The following is a 25,225-nucleotide window of genomic DNA, read 5'->3' on the forward strand; positions in this document are numbered from 1 at the left end:
GTAGGTGTCTATGCTGACAGGGTGGAGCTTGGCCAGGTTTTTCTCTCCCGCTCTCTCTCTGTCCCACCCCACAGCCACCCCACAGCCTTAGGAAAAATTCTTAATTTTAACCCAAGTGTAGATTCTAAATTGTTCAATATATCTTTCACTCTCCCATGGTTCAAATAGACAAAAAAGAACAGTCCATGTAACTTAAACCTTTTGACCAGAAAGAGAAGATGAATGTTCTTATTGCTCACATCTCACTCAGCAGGGTAGAGTTATGTGAAAAGAGGCCATCATCATATCTATCTCAAACATGGCGGCCAAGTCTGTCTTTAGAAGAAATGTGTAAAGAAATTTTCAAATGTTCAGACATTATCACTAGAGGGGCTTCTGGATGGCTCAGTTGGTTAAGTGTCTGACTGTAGCTTAAAGGGTCATGATCTTGCAGTTCATCAGTTCGAGCCCTGAGTCAGGGTCTGTGCTGACAGCTCAGGCTTGGAGCCTGCTTCATATAATGTGTCTCCCTCCCTCCTTGCCCCTTCCCTGCTCACACTCTGTCTCTTTCTCTCTCTAAGATAAATCAACATTTAAAAAAAGAGTTATAAAAACATTATCACTAAAAATATAATGAAGGAAAATAAAAATAAATGATAAACATTTTCCCCTAATTTTAAGTGTTCCTGAAGAAATTATATTTCTAAATTCACAAAGTAATCTTACTATTTAGAGAAAAACATCAATATCATATATTTATTTTTATAGTTATTTTGTATATAGTCCAATATTGTTAAATTTTACATCAAATCACTGTGATAGTTAACATTACCTGGTTTTACAATTCTCACTAATTAAATTAAGTTTGACCGTCATGTTCTATCCATATAGAGAAAGGAAGGAAGAAAGGAAGGAAGGAGGGAGGAAAGAAAGAAAAGAAGGAAAGAAGGAAGGAAGAGGGTCGGAAGTAAAAAAAGAAAGGAGGAAAATATAGAATTATTATGGATAATATTAAAAGATAAGAATATTAGCAGATAGACTAACTAGATTAAATGTAGATAATCAATTTGTGTTTAAATAGCTTATAAAAGCGACTAAATGAGTCCTTAAGAAAACAATTTCAACAATTAGTTTTGAATACTCATTTGAGTCATATTTCATTTTAATAAAATAAAACAGAAATATTTATATATGATTGTATATAGATCATTCTTATCAAGATTAAACATTCTATAAACTTATAAATGCAAGGAATATGCTTCCTGTTTGCATTTTCAGTAGCTTACTCTGTCGTGTATGTTTTTCTGATACTTTGTCAACAAAGCCTTACATAAATCTAGAGACAAAATGCACATGTAAATATAATTAAATCACTCAGATTATATTGAAAAAGGAATCTTTGAAATAAAACAACATGAAATATGACATGTCTATCACAGTAATATTTAATATTTTAATAAAGATGTACAGCTCCATATCACTTAATGTTTTCATTTCTTTTGTTTCCCAAAACTTTTCCGCATGCTACCCGTGTGTCAACGTTTTAAATGACTGAAATATTTAATTTAGTTAATAAACCAGAAAAGGTGGCTTTTCACATTAAAATTCATATTTGTGGACACATACACAGTATGTATCATTATCTTAACTTTAAAATTAAATCATATTGAGTTTTTCTCACTTTATTATGAAGACTTGTGTGTTTGTATGTATAGGTTTGGGGGAGTTGATAAGAGCAGGGTCTCTGGATAAAGGGCATTTGGATTTCATTATTGGCTCTACCACCAAATCAATACAAGAGTTAAATCAGAAACTATATGCACAGTATTTAGTGTGTTTGACAATAATAAACATATGGTAAATGATAGTTATTATCACCATTATCATTACAATCGTTATCTATTTTGTGTCATGATTAGAATTTCAGTTTTTTAAAAAAGTAATCCATATCATAGCATTTCTAATTACTCAATTTAATTTGATATATGTCATCACAGTTAGTACTCACTGTCCATATTCAAGAACGGTTACCTGATTTGCCCAGTACACAAAGCTGAACTGATACCCTACCTTGGAAGGTTACCATTCTTTTGTATTCTAATTCAGTTTCTTTTTACAATCTTTCTTTCTAGTTTGTCAGGGAATAAACATGGGTGGGAAAGACGTGAAGAACAGATTTCAGATGTGGTTCTAAAATTAACTACTCTTTAAATTATGGTATTTTATGGAAAACAATTTCAATGTCATCATGGTTCAATGGGATAAATAATAGTTTCTTTAGAATGTGTCTAGATTATAAAATGATGTAATAGTGGTAATTTAGCCTCTAAGAGCCTGTTAGAATTTAGTTTGCAATTCATATTTATATATATTATTTGAAAGTACATGTCTCCAGGTGACATTATTCTTAGATGAACTACATGTTAAAAATATATCTGTCATAGTAGTTACTAAGAAGAGGAAAGATGAGTTGTAACTGACAAGACACATAAAGGTAAGCTTTTGACCCAATGATACTTACATGGATGTATGCTTTATAATCTGCTGCCTAAATTGTAGAGTTATATTCTATGTGTTTTTCCAAGTGTTTTATCCCACAATAAAACATTTCAAGAATCCAGGTGAAAAGCATGTATCTAGTAGAAGACTTAGTTTTGAGTGCTGATCATGTGCCATAGTTTAACACCCGATAAACCACTGCGTTTGTAATATCGTCCCCCAAAACCAGAAACCGCCAGGGAGACCGAGTCACGCATGCAAAAGCAAAGGGCTTTATTATTACGGGCTTATAAGCTCAGGCTCACAGACTTCACCAACGCAGTGGATCCATGAGGAGAGCCCAGAACAAAGGCGGGGCAGGGCCTTTATGGACTTGGGAAAGGGGAGTTACAGGAAATTCTGACACAGGTAGAGTGATCCAATCAGTATTATACAATATTATTGACAGCAGGTTTAACCATTCACATTGCCTAGAGTATTCCTTACTTTTGGCGGGACCCATTCACGACACTTAGAGTGTTAACCAATTACAGAGTGGACCCAGGACCCAGGACTGTAGGGTGTAGCTTCTATCTCTAGGCCTGCCCTTAGAAATGTTAAGGGTGTTAGCTGGCCTTTCCTGATTGGGTGTTACAAGGGTGGTCCCTCCTGCCTTGGGCAACGTGTGCCCTTCTATTGTCTAATGATTAGAGTCAGTTTGATTCAGACCTGCGTCCTTACACTTTAACTGCGCATTATAGAATGTACCTAAGTGATTTATCAACTCAAATTTCCAAAAGACTATTATTAGTCTTATACAGATGTTATTATTCCCATAAAGGAGTATTCATGTTTTAATTAATTCATGAAATTCCCAGTTCTGGAATTTAAGGTGTTACTTCACACAGAAGAAGAGAACATCTTTTAAGCCTTACCAAGTCAAGAATGAGATTGAAAATTTTTGCTGTGTGTGTGTCTGTATTAGTCAAGAAAAACACAATAGCTGAGAAACGGGACAGGATAAAATGTCCTTTGACTCTTTGTGACTTGTCTTTATCTTCTTTAAGAGTGTCTCTAACACTTGCAAGTGATTAAATCTAGACTCTTCTAACCAGAAAATTTTTGTCCATGCAATCATTTGCCTCAGGATAATCTGAAACACTTAATTTAGATTTCACTTTAACCTAGAGATTTGGACTTTAAAAAGATGCTATCTTTGTTATTATTTTAATTCCCCATTTAGAATATATTACTGAAACAGAATTTTAGGACCACATTATTAACAAAGCATTATGTTTACAGAGAAAATTTATCCAGCACAGATGGAAAAAAAAATCCAACCCTTTCTTACATCATGTTGTCTACTCAAAGGTTGGGAATTATTGCCCAAATGCATGAGAAAACTTGTCAGTTTGCCTCTTTCTATATTGATCAAAACAACATGCTCATGCTTATTTTACTTCATGGGCTTTGTGTGGATATAATGATTTTAAATAATTTAATTTGGATCATTTAATAGCTAGTTCCTGTCAAGTGTTATTGGTCTTCCATTCACTAGCCTCATTTTGTGGTGAGAATTAATTTTAAAATTCACAGAAATCAGAGCAGTTAATTTGTAAATTTACTTAAATTCTGCTTTACATTCTACGGTTTCTACAGTGGCTTTTTGTTGTTTTTTTGTTTGTTTGATTTGTTTTTCTTTTCCGTTTTTATTCTGAATTTAATAGCAGTCCATCATGTTTAAGGAGATTAATGAATAGGACCTATCTTGTCTCTGGTACATTGCTCTGGCACTCAGCCAGTACCTGGCACACAAGAGTCCTAAGGGTTAACTTTGAATCTCTCTCTCTCTTTCTACCATAGCTGAGGGCCCTAGCTTTTCCCCAAAGGGCCCTTCCTTGTCTAATGTTATGCTAATGCTCTGGTATTTGCAGTGTAATGTCAAAATGTATCTAGCTAAAAAAGCACCAGTTAACTAAAGATAAAAATTCTACTTTCAAATAGATACAAGGGACTGAAATTTGCTGAGGAGAAGCTATTTGAGGGAAGTGAGTTGGCTTCTCAAGTTTCTTAAGTTACATAAGCTACCTATAATTTTTTTGTACTGGTCCACTGAATTAGGTTAATAACTTCCAATTGCATAATCAGTTTTTTGCTTTGTGTTTTTTTGCAAAATTTCTTCATATATCTTGAAATTGATTCATGTAGAAATGTATAGAGAAATGTATAGTTTAAGGACCATGATACACGTATGTGAGCAAGAGAAAAATGCAGTTTCATTATAACTCAAAATTATTTTCATACTTGGGAGAAATGTTTTACCTGGTCATTAAGAAAATATAATGATTTATTTTATACTATTTATTACCTTATTAAAAAAATATTAAATGCAATCTATGCATTTTATACTATTTTATAAATATATTTAAGAAAATATAAATATAAATATATTTAAGACAATATAATCTATATTTTATACTATTTATTACTTTAATATTTAAAAAAATATTAAGTGTAATCATCGATGCAGGTGATTACAGAATTCATCATAAATAAAATTCTGTTCAAACTTGCTACATGAGATATTACTGAAAAATCACAGTTGATTTCTATACATATGCACATGATGATAACACAGAAAGATGCATTCTACCTTCCAATTCACAGTAAAACAATTGCAATGCAAATTACAGAGTATCTTTGAACCAAAAAAAATAACAAAATGGTTTATGACTTTTGATCAAACATATAATCATGTAGCATTTTTTAATTTATTTTTTAAACCTAATTTCTTTATTTCATTCAGAGATAAGTAAATTTCAACTACTTTGATAGAACTTATCCCTAATAAAACTAAGAAATAGTAAACATATTTTGGACATATGATTTTCCTCTTACATTTGAAATTAGCTTTATCATTTGCCTTCAAAACACACCAATGTCCTAAGACTGTGAATCACTCATTCACAAAACCATACATAGCCATGACATTCCCCTGTATCCAGAATTAGAATCACCGCTTGAAATAACATAACATAGCACAAACAACACTGTAAATGTTTTAAGAGTAGGAATCACTTAAGTCACATTTTCTAAGGATATTGGTAACATAAACTTTATAAATCTTTTGTGATGAATGAATTTCAATGTAATATGTAATAACTTTAGAGAACGTCTCATCAAAACTTGGCTTCATTTCAGAATTATTTTAGAATGAAAATAAATAAAGCTTAAGGTCCATTCAACAGCAAGATATAATTGATTTTCAACCAAAGATAAAAAATGGTGTCATTCACCTCACATAGTTATGATAATTTTACTATATACACCAACTCATAAAGACATTTGAGAGAAAAAAAGAAAAATAGGCACCAAATAGAGCAATGTTCATTTTTTAGAGAACAAAATGTAGTAGTTACCTGAAATACGATGGTCAAATACTGAATGAACTTAAATTATTGGTGGGGGTAGCACTTATCTATTTATCCCTCTTTAGCATATAATTACAGATTTGCATACTGTTGTGAATAAACAAATAGAGAGACTATCCATATATCCTTCGCCAAATTTCCTCCACCAGTACTGCATAGCTCTAATTCTGGTATAGGAGCTATCTTTAACATTTTTTCTTTCAACAATGTATCTGGTGTCTTTACATACCTCATTTGCTAATTCTAGGAGACTGCATGTATGTGTGTGCATGTGTGCACGTGTGTGTTTGTGTGTGTGTGTGTTTGTGTGCATGCACAAGTGAATTCTTTGGCATTGTCTATATAAACAATTATAACATCTGCAAAAGGAGAGTTCTCATTTCCTCCATTCCAATCTGTATGAATTTTATTTCTTCATTCCTTACTTGTAGTGGTTTGAATGTCTAGTACTATGTTGAAGAGTGGCAAAAGCCCACAGCCATTCCGTGTTCCCTGAGGAAGCCATTTACTTTCACCATTAAGTATGGTGTTAGCTGTAGAAGTTTTGGAAATACATTTCATAAAATTAAAGAAGTTCCCAGTGTTTCTAAATTTTCAGAAAGATTTTTATCATCAATGTGTGTAGTAATTTGTTCTATTTGACTTGATAAGACTATATGATTATTCTTCTTCACTCTACTATTACTTTAATTTTCAACTGTTGAAAAAGTCTTGCATAACTGAAAAAAATCTCACTTGGCCATGTTGTATAATCCTATTTATATGATGCTGTATTTGATTGGCTAATATTTTGTTGATGATTTTCTAATCAATTAATCATTCTTTCAAAACATATATAATTATTTTTCAGCACTGTCCAGATCCCTTTGTGTGTGTGTGTGTGTGTGTGTGTGTGTGTGTGTGTGTGTGTGTGTTGTGTATTCTAATCATGATGTTTATTCTCACCCCTCTTTGGTGTTTATTCATTAGTATAATAACATTGACTATTGGCTATCTACCAAAACTTTTTGAAAAGCTAGTTTACCGACAGGCAGTCCAGCATAATGACCATAGTCACTTAAAGCATAGGCTCTGGAACAGATTTCATTAAGTTCAAGTCCCAGGTTTACTACTTTCTAACTTTGTAAACTTGACAACTTTTAGAATGTTTTCTTTTCCATGGTTCTCTCTTTCTCTGTCTCCCTCTCATATAAAATGACACAGTAATACTTAAAGCATAGACTATGGCTTATATATGGCTTATAGATATGATAGGGGCTAAGACTAAAGATGTTGCCAAATAAACTGTAATCGTATCTGTGAATATTTTATTAAAGTAGAATATATTCACATGCCACTTGTGTAAAAAATAACCATAGAAAAGAAGTATGTTTTTAAAAAAGATCATATATTACCAAGGTTTGGCTTAATAATCTATAACTTGGATTGACATTTACTGTGAAATTGTCCTGGAACAAAACGCTCAGTGTTAGTTTGTTTGTAATATTTTGGATAAAATATTTGACTTGGGGTGGGTGTCTTCTGAAGACCAAACAATGTAAATCATCCATTCACTGAAATATTTAGTTTAATATCTATCATCTATCTATCTATCTATCTATCTATCATCTATCTATTATCTATCTATCTATCTATCTCACATCTAATTATTTACTTTTTCATATATTCTAGGAAAGGGTCCAGATCACAAAGCTAGAGTGATGAATAAAACAAAGGATGACCACTTCAAAGAGGAGCTACTGGAGTGAAGACACCTGCATGCAAAAGTCTAGGTCAGAACATGACAATAGTAAATGCTTGAGGAAATATCTGTTACCCTGACTCATTTTCTGGGTCAAAGGTCACTATCATCCACATATCCGTTTAATTATGGGCAATATGGATGATGCTATCCTATCTGAAGAAACTACGTGTCAGGACTTTCTTTGCAATGTAACTGAATTAGTAAAATCCAAAAGGGCAAACGTTTTTTTAAATTAGAGAATATATCCCTTTACACAGTTGTAGAAACTTTTGTTCCTTCACCAAATGTTATTTTGTTAGGTTATGCAGTCAGGGCTCTCAATAGTAAAATCAGAGATTGAATTATGTACTTGATTACTGATTTTCAGATAATATATAAAGTCCACAGCATTTATAAAAAAAAAAAAAGCTTTACATGTACTTCTGACTACTCTATTGGTTAAACTTCCTTCTTCTCAGAGGTAGATTCAGATGACTTTTTTAAGACACGTGTGATCATATTTCTGTTGAGATAAAATCTTAAAACTGAATTGAGCACATAGTGGGGATTAATATTTCCTTCAACATCTGATAAAGTTTATAAAATAAACTGTGGCCATAATACTGCAAAGTTGACTGCTAGGCAATAATTTATTAACTACCAACACTCTGCAAAGGCCCACATGAGAGCTGGTGAATTTGCAGATTTCTGAGAACTCCAGCAATGCTTAGGTTCAAGGAGATATTAAAATGCTGCAACCTCAGGTTTCATTTTGACTGTTCTTGGAAAGTATCCAACAAATTGGCTACAAAGCCTACCACAGGAAGCCAAGCATCGTGTAGAGTCTGAGAACCAGAGCACATTTCTGCTGAATAGAATACTTCTTTTCATGAAAACATGCTTCTCTAATATACATCTAATAATGCATAACCTATCAGTACAAGTCTAGCAAAGCTTTTAAAGTTGTAGGCCTTTACATGGTTTCTCTGCTGTGAGAGAAAATAATGCACTTGTAAAATCCATGACATAGAGCACTGCTCACATTTCAAATGAGATAAAAAGATAGTTATGCAGTTGACTATGTTTGCTGTTGCAATAATAGCATTAGTTTTCCAATATACCACTTGAGTGCTGAGTGTGTGATTCCCTCGAGGCCTTCATTTTCGTTATAAACAGACTACTACTGAGTCTGCTTTTATATTCACAATTATTTGAAATTACAAAACAATTTCTGAAAGGTTTGTTAAAGAAACACAGTACCAGCAAACCCATACTGGAGCCATTTTTCTATGACTGGCATTGGATGAGCAATATTCAGGACACAGTTTACAACGGATGAATCATGTACTGGTATCACGTTGGGGTGTTCTTTGACAGCATCCATATTGGATGTGATGCTGTAAGATGAGCGAGGCGGCGGAAACTAGACAGGCTCTAGTTCAAATGCAATTACATTTTAGATGGTTTAAAATGTTTGACCTGTGTAACATATGTATCTCTTGCTCAAAACACTCCTAAAATTGTTCTTTGGTTCTGTATTAGATACTGTAGCAAGTCGAGAAAGAGTACTCTGCATATCAGCTCCTTTCAGACTTTCAGCTCCAGGGAGTGTAGAGAAACGAAGTAGAATAAATGACTGTCCCTCCTCCCTTGCTCCCACATTTAGCTAAGTTTGTGAAATCCAACCACCAAACTCACATTCTAAATGTTTCTCTTTGAGAAACTGTGTGAGAATGTGTGTGTGAAAGTATGTGCTAATATGTGTTTGCATGTGTATGCATGTTTTGAGGGAATGAAAGTTCCCTTACTTGTTATGTCAAGTAAAAAAGAAAGTTTCAAAATAATAAAAGCATATATGCATTCTAAGTAGCTTTGATAAGCATTTTAGTAGGAAAAATTCCTACATATCATATGTGGCCATGATTGGGTTGTTAGCCACACTTACATTCTCATTAGGGATTGAGAAAAGATCACAGACATGGTGTTGGTCAGTACTTCACCCTTGTGCCTGCCTTCTGGCCTTCTGGTTTCTTGGTGGCTGCCTCACCCACATGCATTTCAAAGGGTCTGCATCTTGTGTTTTTAACTTAGCTCTCTTTAAGTTTTACTGGGTAGGGTTCTGGTGTCATATGTTCAAATTCCTACAAATTAAACTAAATTGCCTCTCTCTTTAATATATCCATTTTTATTTTATATACTAACTCTTTTCACTACATATTGCGATTATAGATTCCACACCATCATTAATTAATAGTATCTATATCTTATGTAATTAGTCTACTGATTTTGTTTTGGGGGAAGTTATTCCATTAACTGTTTGCGATGCTGTTCTTCGGATCTGATTGTTTTGGTTTCCTTTTTATTTTTATTTTTTTTTCAAATTTACCTGCCAGACAATCAGCAGTATTGTATAATAAATTTTGGAACTTTGCATAAAATTGCTCACTGACTACGAGGGTTAGAAGGAACAAAAACAGCAAATTTATCCCAGTTTCAGTGGAAAAAGACACTATTCCCTTGTCTGAAATGTATTTGTCCGTTAGTGGTTTTACTTCTTTTATTCCTAGCTATAAATTTCCTCAAAGATCTCACCTTTTCTCTTTACTCCCTACAGCTCAAAAATCTAATACTTTCTCCTAGTAGTCACATACATGTTTAAAAATATGCCTCTGCATCTTGCATGGGGCCTGGGGGAATTCCACAAACTATGAGTGACATTATATTTGGGCATATACTTATTTCCATAATTTGATACCATCCTCACTTAATGACTTTTGCATCAATGCATATGCATGGCCTAACTGAAATAAGCCACATTTGCATAGTTCAGTTTTCAGATAAGTGAAATTAAACATCAGGACTGTAGATTCTTTTAATAATCACATGTTCCTCATTAAAGATAATTAATGGCTATTAAGCTTATGTAATGTTGAAAAATAACTTAAAAAAAAGTTTACAAATCAAAAAGTCATTTCATGTTTTAACATGTCTTCATCTATTTGAGGCAAAAAAAAAAAACCCTAAAAAACCAAACAAACAAACAAAAAAACAAACCAAAAAAAACCCCAAAAGCCTGACACAAATAGGAACACATGTATTTAAGACTTTCATTAATGATAAGAGAGGAAGAAACAGATAAAGCAATTCTTACAAAGATAATTAGAAACAATTCTTTCAAAGATAACGACTTTGTTGTTTTTAGAGAAATTGAGCTTTAGCCTTTTGAAAATGACTGTGTCATCAATCGATGTGTTATCGTGGTACATTATTAAATAAAGTTGAAACAGCCTTTCATTTTCTTAGGGCTGGCTAACAGACTTGAAAGCTTCCAGAAATTAGAATAAATGATCATTTTGAGGGGAGAAATTTTCCACTTGCAAAAGACGTATTCAAAGCTTTCTTAGAGATATTACTCGCTTTGAAAATGAAGTGTCTGATGAGACTTGTCTATAATTAGGAAACATTCGATAAACTTCCCATTGTAGAAACAGATTGGAGCAACTATTTCACAGTAAATCAGAATCTCACTAGCAAGTTGTGTGATAAGCTCTTTTGTAAGGCTCAGTAAATCATGAAGTGTGACAATGGGGACACTCAGTAAGCTGCTGAGAACTGCATAATAAATCATGAAATTTCACAATAAGTTGTACAATAAGCTCTACTGTATTAGTCTCTAAATCATGGGCTTTCACAATAAAGTTATACAAAGAAGTTTGCTTTTCTTTGCTATGTCTTCCAATAATACAGCGCATCTATCAGTCAAGGATAAAATGAAGTCCTTCTCTCCCACGTTAGCCAGAGGCATGTTATTTAGGAAAATCAGGTTTTATTTGTGTAAGAGGAAGAGAAAAACTATCTTGTTCCATTCATTAATTAAATCAATTCCAGTCCAACTTGAGTTCGCATGTTTGTGACAGAGAACTCATTAATTTAGAGTAGCTATTATAAAAAAGACAATGTATTTAATCTAGGTTAATACTTAAGTACTTAGAACAAATGGCATATATGAATACATTAAATATAATTAATGACAAGGGAGAGATTAGATTAAGTTTAAGTAGGCAATCACAATTACAAAAAAAGGTGCTGTGTGCGCGCACATATGCAGAGAGAAAGAGTGAAAAAGAAAGAGATGTTCACATACAATTTCTAAGTCACCTTTATTTTTTAACTTGAAAAGTGTGAACTACATTAAAGCTTTTTTTAACTTGGGAATTTATTTGATAGCTACAATATAAATTACATGAAACATATTTTCAAAGATCACAAGATTTGACCCCTAGTTCCATTGTTTAGATGATACATAACTGAATATAATTACTTATATTACATTTGTTTGTGTTTTAAGATCACATTTTAACAGAAGAGCAAATGTGAACAGATTTAACATTCACCTGTAGCGTTCTCCGCTAAATATTGGTTAATAATTATTTCTGGGGCGTCAGTTAAGCATCTGACTTTGGCTCAGGTCAAGATCTCACAGTTTGTGGGTTCAAGCCCCTCATGGGGCTCTGTGCTGACAGCTCAGAGCCTGGAGCCTGTTCAGATTCTGTGTCTCCCTCTCTCTGTGCCTCCCATTCTCATGCTCTGTTTTTCTCTGTCTTAATAATAATTAACATAAACAAAAATAAAAAAATAATAGTTTCAACTAGGTAAAAAAACAAAAGAAAGCCCAAGGTATGTGTTTTTTTAAAATTTTAATTTTAAATGCAGGTATTTTAGGAAAATAATTGAGATTTGTAGAGGATGACAAGATTTGTCCATGAGAATAATTGATACTTGACATTAGAAAAACTTCTTTCCCCAAATAAGATACAGCAAATATGTCAATTATAATGAGAACCACCAATCTATATGGAGGACAGGAAGAAAGGCAATGATTTACCGCCAAAGTAAAAACATCACTGGAGAGAGAGTTCAGAGGCATTTAGGCCTTGCTTTCAAGGGGAAAAAATGAAGTGTTGTTGGACTACTGACCACACCCCCCCCACATGTGCGTGGATGCACACACATATAGTTTTGTTATGTTCTAATACTCCACAAAATTCTCCTTTACACGATTGAGCCACTAAAAATGGGAACTCTGTAGAAAATCAGACATGATCCAAGTACAGTCACCACTCTTACATCCATTGCTAGCTATATTCTTTGATAGGAAGAAAACCCAGATCATAAAAACTTTCTACTTTGAATCCAAGTATGGCCAAAATAGAGAACTATTTTCTTCCTTACTCCCTATAACCAGTAATTAGAACTTCTCATCCCTTTTTTTCCTTTTTATCTCATAAAATAGATACATCACACACATATTCACATACACACCTACTTTGGCAAGAGAGAAATAGGAGAAATTATCCAGGTGGTATGAAATTGGGTTTGAGAGGTTTTTTAAATAGATTGAGAGGTTTATAAATAGATTCTTATGTGCAGTACTGTTTATTATATTAAAGGAAATCCTGGTAACTACCTTTGACACACACTCTATATTTTTAGTTTGTTTTGGTTTGTTATTTTCTTTAAAAAATAATCTCGTTTCTTCATAAAGATAAGTAAACATAGAATACAGTGATAAGCATTGATTTCATCTTATTTACAATTATTATAATGGGGTAAGTCTTCAGAACATGATCTCCTGTTTGAAGTAAAGTTGCCAGGGGCGCCTGGGTGGCTCAGTTGCTTAAGCCTCCGACTTCAGCTCAGGTCAGGATCTCAAGGCTGGTGAGTTTGAGCCCTGTGTCAGGCTGTGTGCTGACAGCTCAGAGCCTGGAGCCTGATTCCGATTCTGTGTCTCCTCTCTCTGACCCTCCCTTCTTCATGCTCTGTCTGTCTCTCTCTCCCTCAAAATAAACAAACATTTAAAAAAAGAAATAAAATAACCCTCCTCTAAACTACAAGTATATGAATTGATCGGATTTTTATGTGAAAATATATGTATATTAAAACAAAATTGACTTACTTTTAAAGTGATATTTTTGAAATCCTAAGGAATGTTTAAAAAATATGAATACAACCTGAACTAGTTATTAATCATTTTTATGATTCCTAAATAAGCCTTGAAACATTTAAACAAAGCCCACAAAATTTTCATTGTAGTGTTAATATATCCACAGTATAAAATATCAAAATCTTTAAGGCAAGACAAAAACTTTAGAATAGATGCCTTATCAGTTCATGTAGATGATATTAAATTCCAGAAAAGTAATCATAGAACACAGCAGGAGTTGATCTCAGGAATATTAATGAAGAAAATGGCATAATTAATATTCTCAAAGTCCCACATGTAATATTTCTGTTTGGGCAAGGCTAGAAAAGATGTCAAAACTGCAACCTTTGAATTTTGAGAGAACTTTAGTTTTGCAAATTATGTGGAATGTTACAGCATTTAAAAAAAAAGTTAAAAAAACCCTTTTTCAAAATAAATATTTTGTCATTTGCATTTAGCTTGAAAATTTCATTTAATATAATGAATCATCAACATTCAATCCATACACATTAGGTTTCAAGCAAGATAGATGAGCCTCAATCCTCCCAGGTTCTCCCCGCTCTTACACTAATTTGTCCTGGATATAATACCATAAACAAGCAGGGGGAGATTCTGAAGGTTGGAAAGAAAAAGGTAGAGTTCTTAGGGACTGAGGCATTTTAGGAATGACAGTACAGTGAAGTCTCTGGGTTTCATTTTTCCTTTTACATGTCCTAGCCAGGGCAGCCTGGAATGAACACACACACACACACACACACACTCACACACTCACACTCCAAGTCTTTTTTTCTGAGCTGAAGTGAGTGAATATGGGGGTCTCATGACAGAATACCTTTTGTCAATTCTATCCTTGCTTCATCCAAGCACCAACATAATGATCACATCCTCTTTATGATTCTGGTAGGGCCAGGCATGGAACAGACCTTCACCTCCACTCACTTCCTTGGTAAAAGGCAGCAGTCAGCTTCCCCCACTAGGCTGATGATTCTGTAGAAGCAAATGACCCATACACCAATCTCAAAGTCAGGGTAGTGTCTCTGGAATAGAGTGATGAGCTGAGCCTCCACATCATTCTGTAGCAATGATACTTCATGAGGCATGGTGAGAAGCTACTTACTTACCAATCCACTTCCTCACCTCCTGCACATTGTCAGCTGGCTCCACCAACAGGCTGAGCCTTACCACCCACTTAGCATCAACAAGACTGAATTCAGGGCTATGTGATTTAGGGGTGCTCAGAGCACTACTTGTTCCCACCTCTGTTGTCAGCTGATTGCAATGGGAACTCCCGCTACTCAGCATCATAAAAGGCAGAGGGAAAAGTTGGGAGGTGGAGCTAAATGGCACTTTAATTGCATCCACCTCTTTTGGCACCAGTGGGATTTAGCAGGGAGCTGACTTTCTGGCCCCATGCTGTAAAGAAAAAGCTAGACAATAGAACCAAATAACAAAACCAAACAACAGAATCAAATCTAATCCCACCTATAAACAATAAGTATATTTAAGGGAATTGAAATTATACAGGAGACCACAATAAAATCAAACTAGAAATCAATAACAGAAAGACCACAGGAAATTTTCTAAGCAATTAGAAATTAAATGCTACACTTCGAAATAATGCATGTGTCAAAGAAGTGAGCTCAAAGAAGTTTTAAAAAGTACATAGAATTGAGTGAAAAGGGGAAATATAACAAATAAAAAGTGGGATACACCTAAAGCAGTGCTGAGAGGGAAATTTGTAGCACAAATCTGAATTATTTGAATTATTAAAAAAACCTTCAATAATCTAACTCTCTACCTCATGTAACTAGAAAAATGGGGCATAATAAATTGAAAGCAGAAAGAAGGAATTAAATAATAAAGATGAGCAGAAACAAATGCAATTGAAAAGGGCAAACGACAAAGGGGGACACCTGTTCCTTTGAAAAAAAAGGACACAAGGAACTTTATAACCCCCTAGTAAGACTTATAACAATAAAAAGAGAAAAATATGATTTAAGGATAACAAGTACAAAATAGAGATATCACTACACACACTGAAACCATTGAATGATAATGAAAATATACTAAGATAAACATTACACTTATAATTTTGAAATCTCTGAAGAATGAAACAATTCCTTGAAAATAACAAACTATCAAAACTTAACCATCATACAGCAAATAGTTCTATAACCACTGGAGATACTGAATTTACAATGAAAATTTTCTGAAAAAATCTCTAGGCTCAGGTTCCTTCCCTGTAGAATTCTGCAAAACATTCAAAGAAAAATTAAAACTAATTTTCCACAATTTCTTGGAGAAAATAGAAGAGAACGGGATACCTCCCTACACATTCGTGAGGCCAATATAACTTTGATACCGAAGCCAACAAAGATGATATTAAAAAAGGGAAAGAAAGGAAAGGAAAGGGAAGGAAAGGGAAGGGAAGGGAAGGGAAGGGAAGGGAAGGGAAACTGAGGACCAGTTTCTCTCATAAACATCTGTACTAGCTTTCTTTTCCTTCCCCTCAGCATACTTCACACAGAATCTTCTACAATTTGTGCAGAAATGTGAGGGGTAAAACCATACCTCGGTATCAAAAGTTTGATTGTTTTGTTAAAACCATACCTCGGTTTCAAAAGTTTGATTGTTTTGTTTCTCTTCCCAATTAAGAGGCTAAACATTGATATATTTCTCTGAAAGTAGAAGACCAAAATTACCTATCAAAAAAAAATTGAGGTGGTCACAGAAATGTTGGTCACTTTCTCTCATTCTATAAACAGAAAATCATTAATTCAAGCAGAATAAAAATTACTATAAATCATATTAACTAATTACATAACATAGAACATCTTTCGCTGAGGAAAATTTACTTTCAACCCCTTAATTTGGTAAAATAAAAGAAAAATCAACTTAAAATGTTAAACAATTGTTAATAGTTTGTGCTAAAGTAACAGCTAAGGAAACAAAAAAGAACCCAAACTGTCTGTAAGAGGGAAGAATGATAGCATATAATTAGCTTTTTACTTTCCTGCCTTTGCCCCTCACCATTGGCAATTAAAGTAGTTTATATATGTTTAGATTCCCAGCACTTGTAACAGAGATTATGTACCTAAGAAACAATCAGTGTTGAGTAAATGAATAGATCCTAGCCAATATCACTGATTTACCCTTCAATGAATGCATTCTGTATTCTTAACTTTCAAAAATTTACCTTTCATTCTCCATGTGTTTCTGAGTATTGAGTGACCTATCATTCCCCAAATATCTTCCTTTGTTTTCTCTTTAGCTATAATTTCTGATTTTTTCTCTTTCTGAGATTCTAAAGTTTCCCCAGAGTTAACCTTTGTCCATAGCTTTTGATGTGCATTATCTAAATTTCACAAAACATTTGTTAGGGTGTGGAAAAATTTAAACCTTTTCTCGTCTTTGTCATTTTTATAAAGTTTATGCTGCACTTGAAAGAACTCTTGAAAAATCTTCACTCGAAATGAAGGCAGACAAAGTAGTCAAACTTGAAAATGAATGCCTTTATAAATATACTAGTCTTCACTGTGTTGTTTGAAATTTTATGTTTATGTATGGCCAGATCTTTCTTAGTAAAAACTACAGGTAATGTAGGTTAAATGGTAAGTGAAAGGCAAATAAATCTTGGAACTTAAACTTAGAGATGTCCAAAGAGAGGTACTAGAGCCCTTTGTCTAAATTCCAGAAGCTAATTACCTCCTGCTTTCCTCAGGAGAATTTATTTACATTAGAAAGTTAAGCTCTCTTCCTCATCTTGTGTGTGTGTGTGTGTGTGTGTGTGTGTGTGTGTGTGTGTGTGTAAGAGAAGCAGCTGTGCAACCTTCTCTGCATAAGAGTTGAGATTAATAATTTTGGGGTTCCTCTTACCTAGTACAAAGTGCCCTTCATCAAGAGTGGATGGTATCTGCCCTCATCCTCATCTACATTGCCCTGAGTAGAAATTGGGGCATGAAGAATCAGCTCTAAAGTACTATGTTAGTAAATAATCAATTGGATGGGTCCATCTCTGATCCACAAACCTGTGTTTACTATAGAGACCAACAATCTATTGATTGTTTCCTCTACTATGCAAACGCTTTTAATTTGAAGTAGTCCAACTTGTCTATTTCTGCTTCTGTCTTTGGTGTCATATCCAAGAAATAGCCTTGCTTAGATCAGTGTCATTAACATTTTCCCTTTGTTTTCTTCTAGGAGTTTTACATTTTCTTTTCTTATATTTAAATATTTTATTCATTTTGAGTTGATATTTGTGTATGATCTAAAACAAAGGTCAGATGTCATGTTTTCATGCAGAAAGAAAGGTATGCATGCCAATGTCTGCAAAACATTAGTGAAATAAATTAAAGAAGAAAGAAATACATGGAAAGGCAACACGTGTTCATGGTCTAGAAGTCTTAATATTGTTAAAATGATCACACAACTCAAAGCAATCCAGATTCAGTGCAATTCCTTCCAAAATCTCAATGACATTTTTTATAGAAAAAAGAAAGTTCTAAAATTCACACGGAATCCCAAAAGACTGCAAAGAGCCAAACCAATCTTGAGAAAAAAGATCAAAGCTGCAGGCGTCACACTTCCTATTTCAAAATATATTATAAAGCAAGAGTAATTAAAGCAGTATGGTACTGGCACAAAGACAGATAAACAAATGGATCAGAAAAGAGAGCCTATAAATAAACCCATGAATATACAGCCAACTGATCTTCAACAAAGTTGCCAGGAATACATAATAAGGAAAGAATAAAACTTGTTTAAAAATGTAGTTTAATTCAAGATTTTTTTGTAAAATTAAAATTGAACTTCTGAAGACATGTGTCTTGAATCTTTCTGTTACATAATAATTATAATTTTCAACCTATTCAAGTCTCAATATAAAAAGCATCTATGTATAATTTGGATGCTGTTAAATGCCTATGTTATTGGCAAAGATGTACCTAATCAAGCTCAGATTTTACATAATCAAGAATGAATACATTTTATTTATTTGTCATTAAAATAATTTTATCTCCAGAAAAGAAGGGATATAAGACCTATTTGCTCAGCTAATCAGAGCACGAATATCAGTGATTATATGTAGCAATGCAGAGGAGACGTTACTTTTAAATATTTATTTGAGAAGAAGAGGTAGAGAAAATATATTGTTCTTTATAAATTAGAGCTATCATATCATTTACAACATTGGAGGATAGTGGATCCGAGTTATAGCACTCGTTAACATTTCGTTAATAGGTAATGTAATAAGTAGGGATGCTAGAAATCGAAATCTGTTTTTCTATGACAGAACCCCCATAAAGACCCTCCCTCCCATTCACTACAACTACAAACTGTGAACCAAATAGTAATAGTAAAAGTAATAACTATGTGAGGATTCCATGCAGAGGAACCAAATGTGAAGAAGGGACTCACAAATGGAAATATGGGCCCAAGTAAGATCCCCTGATTAACAAAATCTAAGTGGTTTGGTTTTGCCTTATTACCAAACATGCTCTGTGAAAAGTGCTATAAAAAAATCACTTAGGCTTAAAGAAAACTACACCAGATGCAAATCGGATCCTTAGAAGCAAATGAAGTAATAACAACAAAAAGAGTAAATGTCTAGATAATTGTAACATTCCATTGTTTCTCATTTAAGTTGTTTAAAATATGTTTGTTTAAAATAAAAAATATAAAAGTGGTGAAACTTTTAACATATGTAATATTATGACAACTAAGTCAAATGTCAATTAAGGAAAGCATTAAAGAAGATATCATTATAAGGTTTATATATTGTAACCTATTATATATATTATTATATATGTTAGTATGTAATATATATAATATATGTAGCACATATATTATAAAATCATTATATTATTATTACCTATATACACATCATGAAGCTTTAATTAATTATAATGTCTGAACTAAACACCAGAAATAAAATATGTCCAAAGAGATAATGTTTAAATTAAAAAAATACTAAAAATCCTCAAATGGTCCAATAAAGAGCAGGAAAAGGTGGGGGGAGTATGCAGAACAAACTTGAGGAGGAAACTATAGAAACAAATATTAAATGATACATCTAAATCTAAGCTCATCAATAATTACATTAAACTGTCTACAAAACTAACTAAAAGGCAGATATTAACAAGCATATTAAAAAAGCCTGACCCGGCCATACAAGTTACATGCTTTTTATTTAAATATGCAGATCAATCAAAATAAATGGATGCAAAAAAGATATACTGTGAACACAATAAGCCAAAGAAAACTGGAAGGACTCTTTGAATATTAGCTAACATAGACTGCAAGCCAAAGAGTGTTGAGAGATGAAAGATACTTTGAAATGATAAAGGAAAACATTCATTCATAAATACATAAGTAGCATTTACAGGAAACTTAAAAATTGAGGTTCCTGGGTGGCTCCGTTGGTTAAGCATCCAACTCTGGATTTCAGCTTAGGTCGTGATCTCACAGTTGTTAGTTTTTGAGCCCCACATGGAGCTCTGCACTCGCAGTATGGAGGCTGCTTGGGATTCTCTCTCTGTCTCTCTCTCCATCCCTCCACAGCGTGCTCTCTCCTGCTCTCTTTCTCTCTCAAAGTAAATAAAAACTCTTTTAAAAAAGACATTTAAAGGAGACTTAAAATATATGAAGCAAAAATTCACAGACTTAACTGGAAGTATAGTATGAAATTTAACATGTGTATTTCAGCAAGCATTGGAACAAGTAGACAAAAACTTTAGTAAAGTCAGGAAAGGTTTGGATGAGTTTAACAAAAACCTTGATCTGACTGACATGGACAGAACAGAATGCCCCATCCAACAACTCTAAAATGCAGATTTGTTTTTAAGTGCATATGATACCTCCACAATGACAGGATGTTTTCTGGGCTAAAAATGATTACCAAATACATTTAAAAATCAGAGTCATACATAGTGTATTATCCGACCACAATGGAACTAAACTGAAAAGAAATCAGTTATTTTTGAAACCCTGAATATATAGAAACTAAACAATTCATGCCTAAATAATTAATAGTTCATAGATTAAATTACAGGAGGAATAAAATATAATTATAATTGAATGATAATGGGAATGTGACATATGAAAATTTATACCATACCACCAAGGCAGTTCTTTTTTTTAATTTTTAACACTTTTTTTTTTGAGAGAGAGTGAGAGAGAGAGAGAGAGAGAGAGAGAGAGAGAGAGAGAAAGCATGAATAGGGGAGGGGCAGAGAGAGAAGGAGATGGAACGGAAACTGAAGGCTCCAGGCTTTGACAGGGAGCTTGAATGCACATACCAGGAGATCATGACCTGAGCCAAAGCAGACACTCAACCATCTGAGCCACCCAGGCACCCCGACTAATGCAGTTCTTAACTGAAAACATATAGCTTTTAAAGACTAAAATAGCAATGAAGCAAACATCTAAAAGCAGTGGCCTAATATTCAATCTTCAAAAGATAGAAAAAGAAAATCAATAATACCAACGTAGGTAGAGTGAGCAGTAGAAATAAGCACAGATAATAGAGAAATTTAACAGAACTAAGATTTTATTCTGTTAAAAGAGATTGCATAGATATTAAATGAGTAATAAAAATATTATGATAACTCAGTGACAACAAACTTGAAAATTAAAAGAAATGTCTCAATCTCTTGATAGACATAATTTACCAAAACGACCAGAAAAAAATACAAAAACTGAGTAGCTTAAGTTAGACTGCTATTTATCCAATGTGCTGGTGTTCATAGTTGCCTTCTAAACATTTTGAACTGCTGACCCACCATCCTAACTGGCTAAAAGGATCAATTACCCCCTTCTCTGTATGTGGTTATTTTCCTATTGCTCAGCTATGCCTCACTCTGAACGGCAGAAACCATGAATATTCTCCTTTCACAATTAAAACTAAATTACATTTCTGTCCTTCAGTCTCTAAGTCTTTACATTTCCACATTATTTTGCCCCAGTTTCCCTTCTGACCACATCCCCTGGATGTCTCACTCTTCGGTCATCATGTTCTAGTCCCACTAGCCTCCAATCTTCTTCAAGAAGATGTAGGGATGCTCTCTTTCTTGAGCTTTTCTACAAGCTGTTGTCCTATCAGAACCAAACCTTCCCCCAGTCCTCACACGCCATATTGCTTTTTCATGTGGGCACTTTGTGTAGGAGTGTAAAGCAGGAAAATGTACACAGCCTTAGTGCTACTCAATTAGTTTTCATGAAGTACATGTCTCTGCGTGACTTCATTTATTATATCTCAGATGCCTCTTCATGTCCCCTCTCAGTCATCGTGCCACAAAAATAGCCACTAGTCTGACTTCCATCACAGTAGATCATTTTTAATATTTCTCAATATTATATAAATAAAATCATGTAGTATGCAAACCTCTCTGTTTAATTTCTCATGCTGACTGGCTATTTTTAGTAGATTGTATTTCAGTTAGTTGGTGTATTCTTCAAAATTCTTTCTTGTTTACTATATTTAGATTAACTCCCCTTCCAGTTACCTAAGGATTCATTTTTTTCTAGCTTTTTTCAATATCTATCTGTAAATCCATCTGCCTACCTATTTACCTATATTTATAACATCTCCCTAGGACAGATATTTACTTATAACATAGTAGCTAAAAAGTGCTTGAAATTAGTAAAACTCTGTGCAAAGTGGTGGAATGACTGACTAAATATATATGATACAAATTATTTCTCAGAAAATCAATAAATGAATCAGTATTATGCAATTCTTCCCATTGGCCTCTTGTGCATTAAATTTCTTATAGTTTCTGGCATTCAATGATGCCTCAATTTGTTTTCAGTTTTAATATTAACTTGCCACCCTGATTTTTCTACCTCTTTTACTTAGGATTGAGAAGATAGAAATAGAGGTGCAAGAGTTCAAAATGAAGCTCATCCTTAGGCCATAACATTTTTTTTGAGTATTTTTCTTTTTTTTTTTACATGTTTTTATTTATTTTTGAGAATGAGAGAGAGACAGCATGAGCAGGGGAGGGCCAGAGATAGAAGGAGTCACAGGATCTGAAGATAGGCTCCAGGCTCTGAGCTGTCAGCACAGAGCCTGATGCGGGGCTCGAACTCACAAACCGTGAGATCATGACCTGAGCTGAAGTTGGATGCTTAACTGACTAGTCAAGCCACCCAGACACCCCATTTTGAGTATTTTTCTTACATCACCTTTTCTCTTTTGTCAGTAAAGAATACAAGACAAGTGTGTAGCAACTCTCACATGCTAGACAAAATGGTAAAGAGTTGTAAGGCACACATTGGTCTCTAACTGCCTATGTATAATAGGAACTTCCACAGAAAGGTGAAGAAAGCAGATTGAGTTAGTGAATTTTCATAAGCATGCATTCTGGAAAAGAAAATAGTTACTGGATTTCAAGTCTCTAAAATTTAATTTTAATTTGTATTAGAATAATGATTTTTATAATGCCTATGCCCTTGTTATGATATAAATATTAAAGGAGTGTTCAGGCAAAAGTAGAGTATATATAAAACCACTTGTAAGACCAGATAAATATATGTCATCTTCAATTATTCCATGAGCACATGTGAACCATATTTAATGATGCACAAATTGTTGAGAACGAAGAAAAGTGTCTGTGTTCTTAGAAAGTTCTCATGCTCAATTCTACTGAAGCAGAAAGCCATAAGTTGTCACTAATGATATCCTTTATATTTCTAACTAGAAGATATTGTAAGAATATCCTGTGATATAAAAATGTGATAAATCATAGCACTAAGAAATAAGAAAGGAAAAAAGAAAAACTTCCAGTGTGTAGTTGAAAAAACAGTCTCATTCAGTTTTTGAACAAACAGGAATTATGACCCTAACTGTCTCTAAATATATTTCTGTATAAAATATTTCCCCTTTTAAATATGCATTAGCTTTTACAAATTTCTCAATGATTACAAGTGAAATGTATCTTTGGAAGGTGAAAAATAATGCAAAATATTTAAGTAAATATTTAAAACAACAACAACAAAATAAGAGGTAGAAATTAAGAAAACAAACCTTGGCTCTTGAGTCTCTTCATGTTGCCCTTCATGGCAGAGGATATAATTAAATAAGAAACCTAGCAGAATAATGAAACTCGACTTTAAAAATAATGTGGTCCATCTACTTAGGAGATAGTACACTTATTACTTTCACTGTTTTTTTTCCCTTAAATTTTAGATTTTAATCCATCCAGTACTGAAACTTGGGTCTTCATCCAAGAATATAGAAATCTGTAGCTGTTGTTTATCCTGGACTATTTACTTTTATTCTAACAGTCCAACTGAGCAGTTGAAGGGATTAAAAAGTTAGAATATTGCTTGAGAGGAAGTTATGCACTGTCTGCAGAAAGAATAACAACTTTAAATTCTTTAAAGTTTTCAAATGTTAACTTCTATCTCCTGAGGTAATCCTGGGCCCATTATATATTCCTGGACTCCTAAATTGAACAACATCTTATTTACTTTTGATGTTAGAAATAAAGTATTTCTTGCCTTTAGCAATAATAAAATCGTTACAGAGAATCTTACATCCCACAGACTCAAAGCAGCATTCAAAATATAATTCTTTTAACCATGATCTAGTGCCCATAGCACTTGAAAAATTTTTAGAACTAATATATAAATTGTGCTAAAAAATAAACAGGAAGGAACAGAAAGAAAGGTTTGGACTCTTTTTATAGGTTTTGTATAATGTTTCTGCAATTAGAAAGATATACGGTCCAAAAATCCAGACTTACACAGGTTTGTTATTAAGTGCTTTGGTGTACCCATCACTCTATTAAAAAGCACTCAAAATTAGTAAGAATGGCAACATCCGTGACTTCACAGACTACATCAAAACCAAAGAACAGAAATAGAATGCTATTTATAAAAGAGACCAATTTCTAACCAGACTGAAACTACCATGTAGTCTAAAACACCTGGATGCTGGATAATAATAATAAAAAATTAAATGGATTCCCAAATTAAGTGTTGTGTTATATAATATGTCTGCACCATGAGTAGATTACAAGAGGCTGAAAATCCTGATCATGTAGCTTTAGGATTGGTGCAAGTTTGGGGGGCATCCAGAAACATACCCCACTCTAACCCAACCTGTTCACATTTTATGGGCACAATATCATTCTTTAACCCAAGTATACTTTCTTAATTTTATTGTGTCAATGTGAGCAACGAGGTGAAAATATTTGGGAAGTATGGTATTGGCCTTTCCATAACCTTTCATGGGAAAAAGAATCCACATGAATGAAGATACCAAAACCAGATCCATGAAAGGATGAAATCTTATATTCTCATCGTTAATTGTAGCATTGCATATCTGTGGGGGATATACAAACAATCAAAAATGAGTCTACAATTGGTTATTTAAAGGAGCATGAAAGAAATTAGATCACTACATTATACTTATGTTAAAAATCCATTCTAGGTGGATTAAATACTTAAAATGTGAAAGGCAAATTATAAAAGTACTGAAAATAATATAGATAAATAAATTTATAATTTTGGGAGAGGAAGAGGATGTCCTAAAGAATGTATAAGAAAATTTGTAGGCAAATTACAAAGGAAAAGGATGATAATTATACATTAATATAAACAATATGTGTTTATAAAAAACATTATAGA

The 25,225-nt window shown here is 33.4% G+C and overlaps 1 long non-coding RNA gene across 3 annotated transcripts in view; it reads left to right on the top strand.

Moving 5' to 3' along the window:
- Positions 1 to 25,225, top strand: part of LOC115290464 — a 57,803-nt gene that overhangs the window by 3,536 nt on the left and 29,042 nt on the right. For all 3 annotated transcript variants that reach the window (XR_003908115.1, XR_003908116.1, XR_003908117.1), the window contains exon 2: positions 7,560 to 7,660. This is a non-coding gene — a long non-coding RNA (uncharacterized LOC115290464). The remainder of the gene's footprint in view (positions 1 to 7,559; positions 7,661 to 25,225) is intronic.

The sequence above is a fragment of the Suricata suricatta genome, chromosome 4 (genome assembly GCF_006229205.1).
Source record: "Suricata suricatta isolate VVHF042 chromosome 4, meerkat_22Aug2017_6uvM2_HiC, whole genome shotgun sequence".
Taxonomy (NCBI): Eukaryota; Metazoa; Chordata; class Mammalia; order Carnivora; family Herpestidae; genus Suricata; species Suricata suricatta.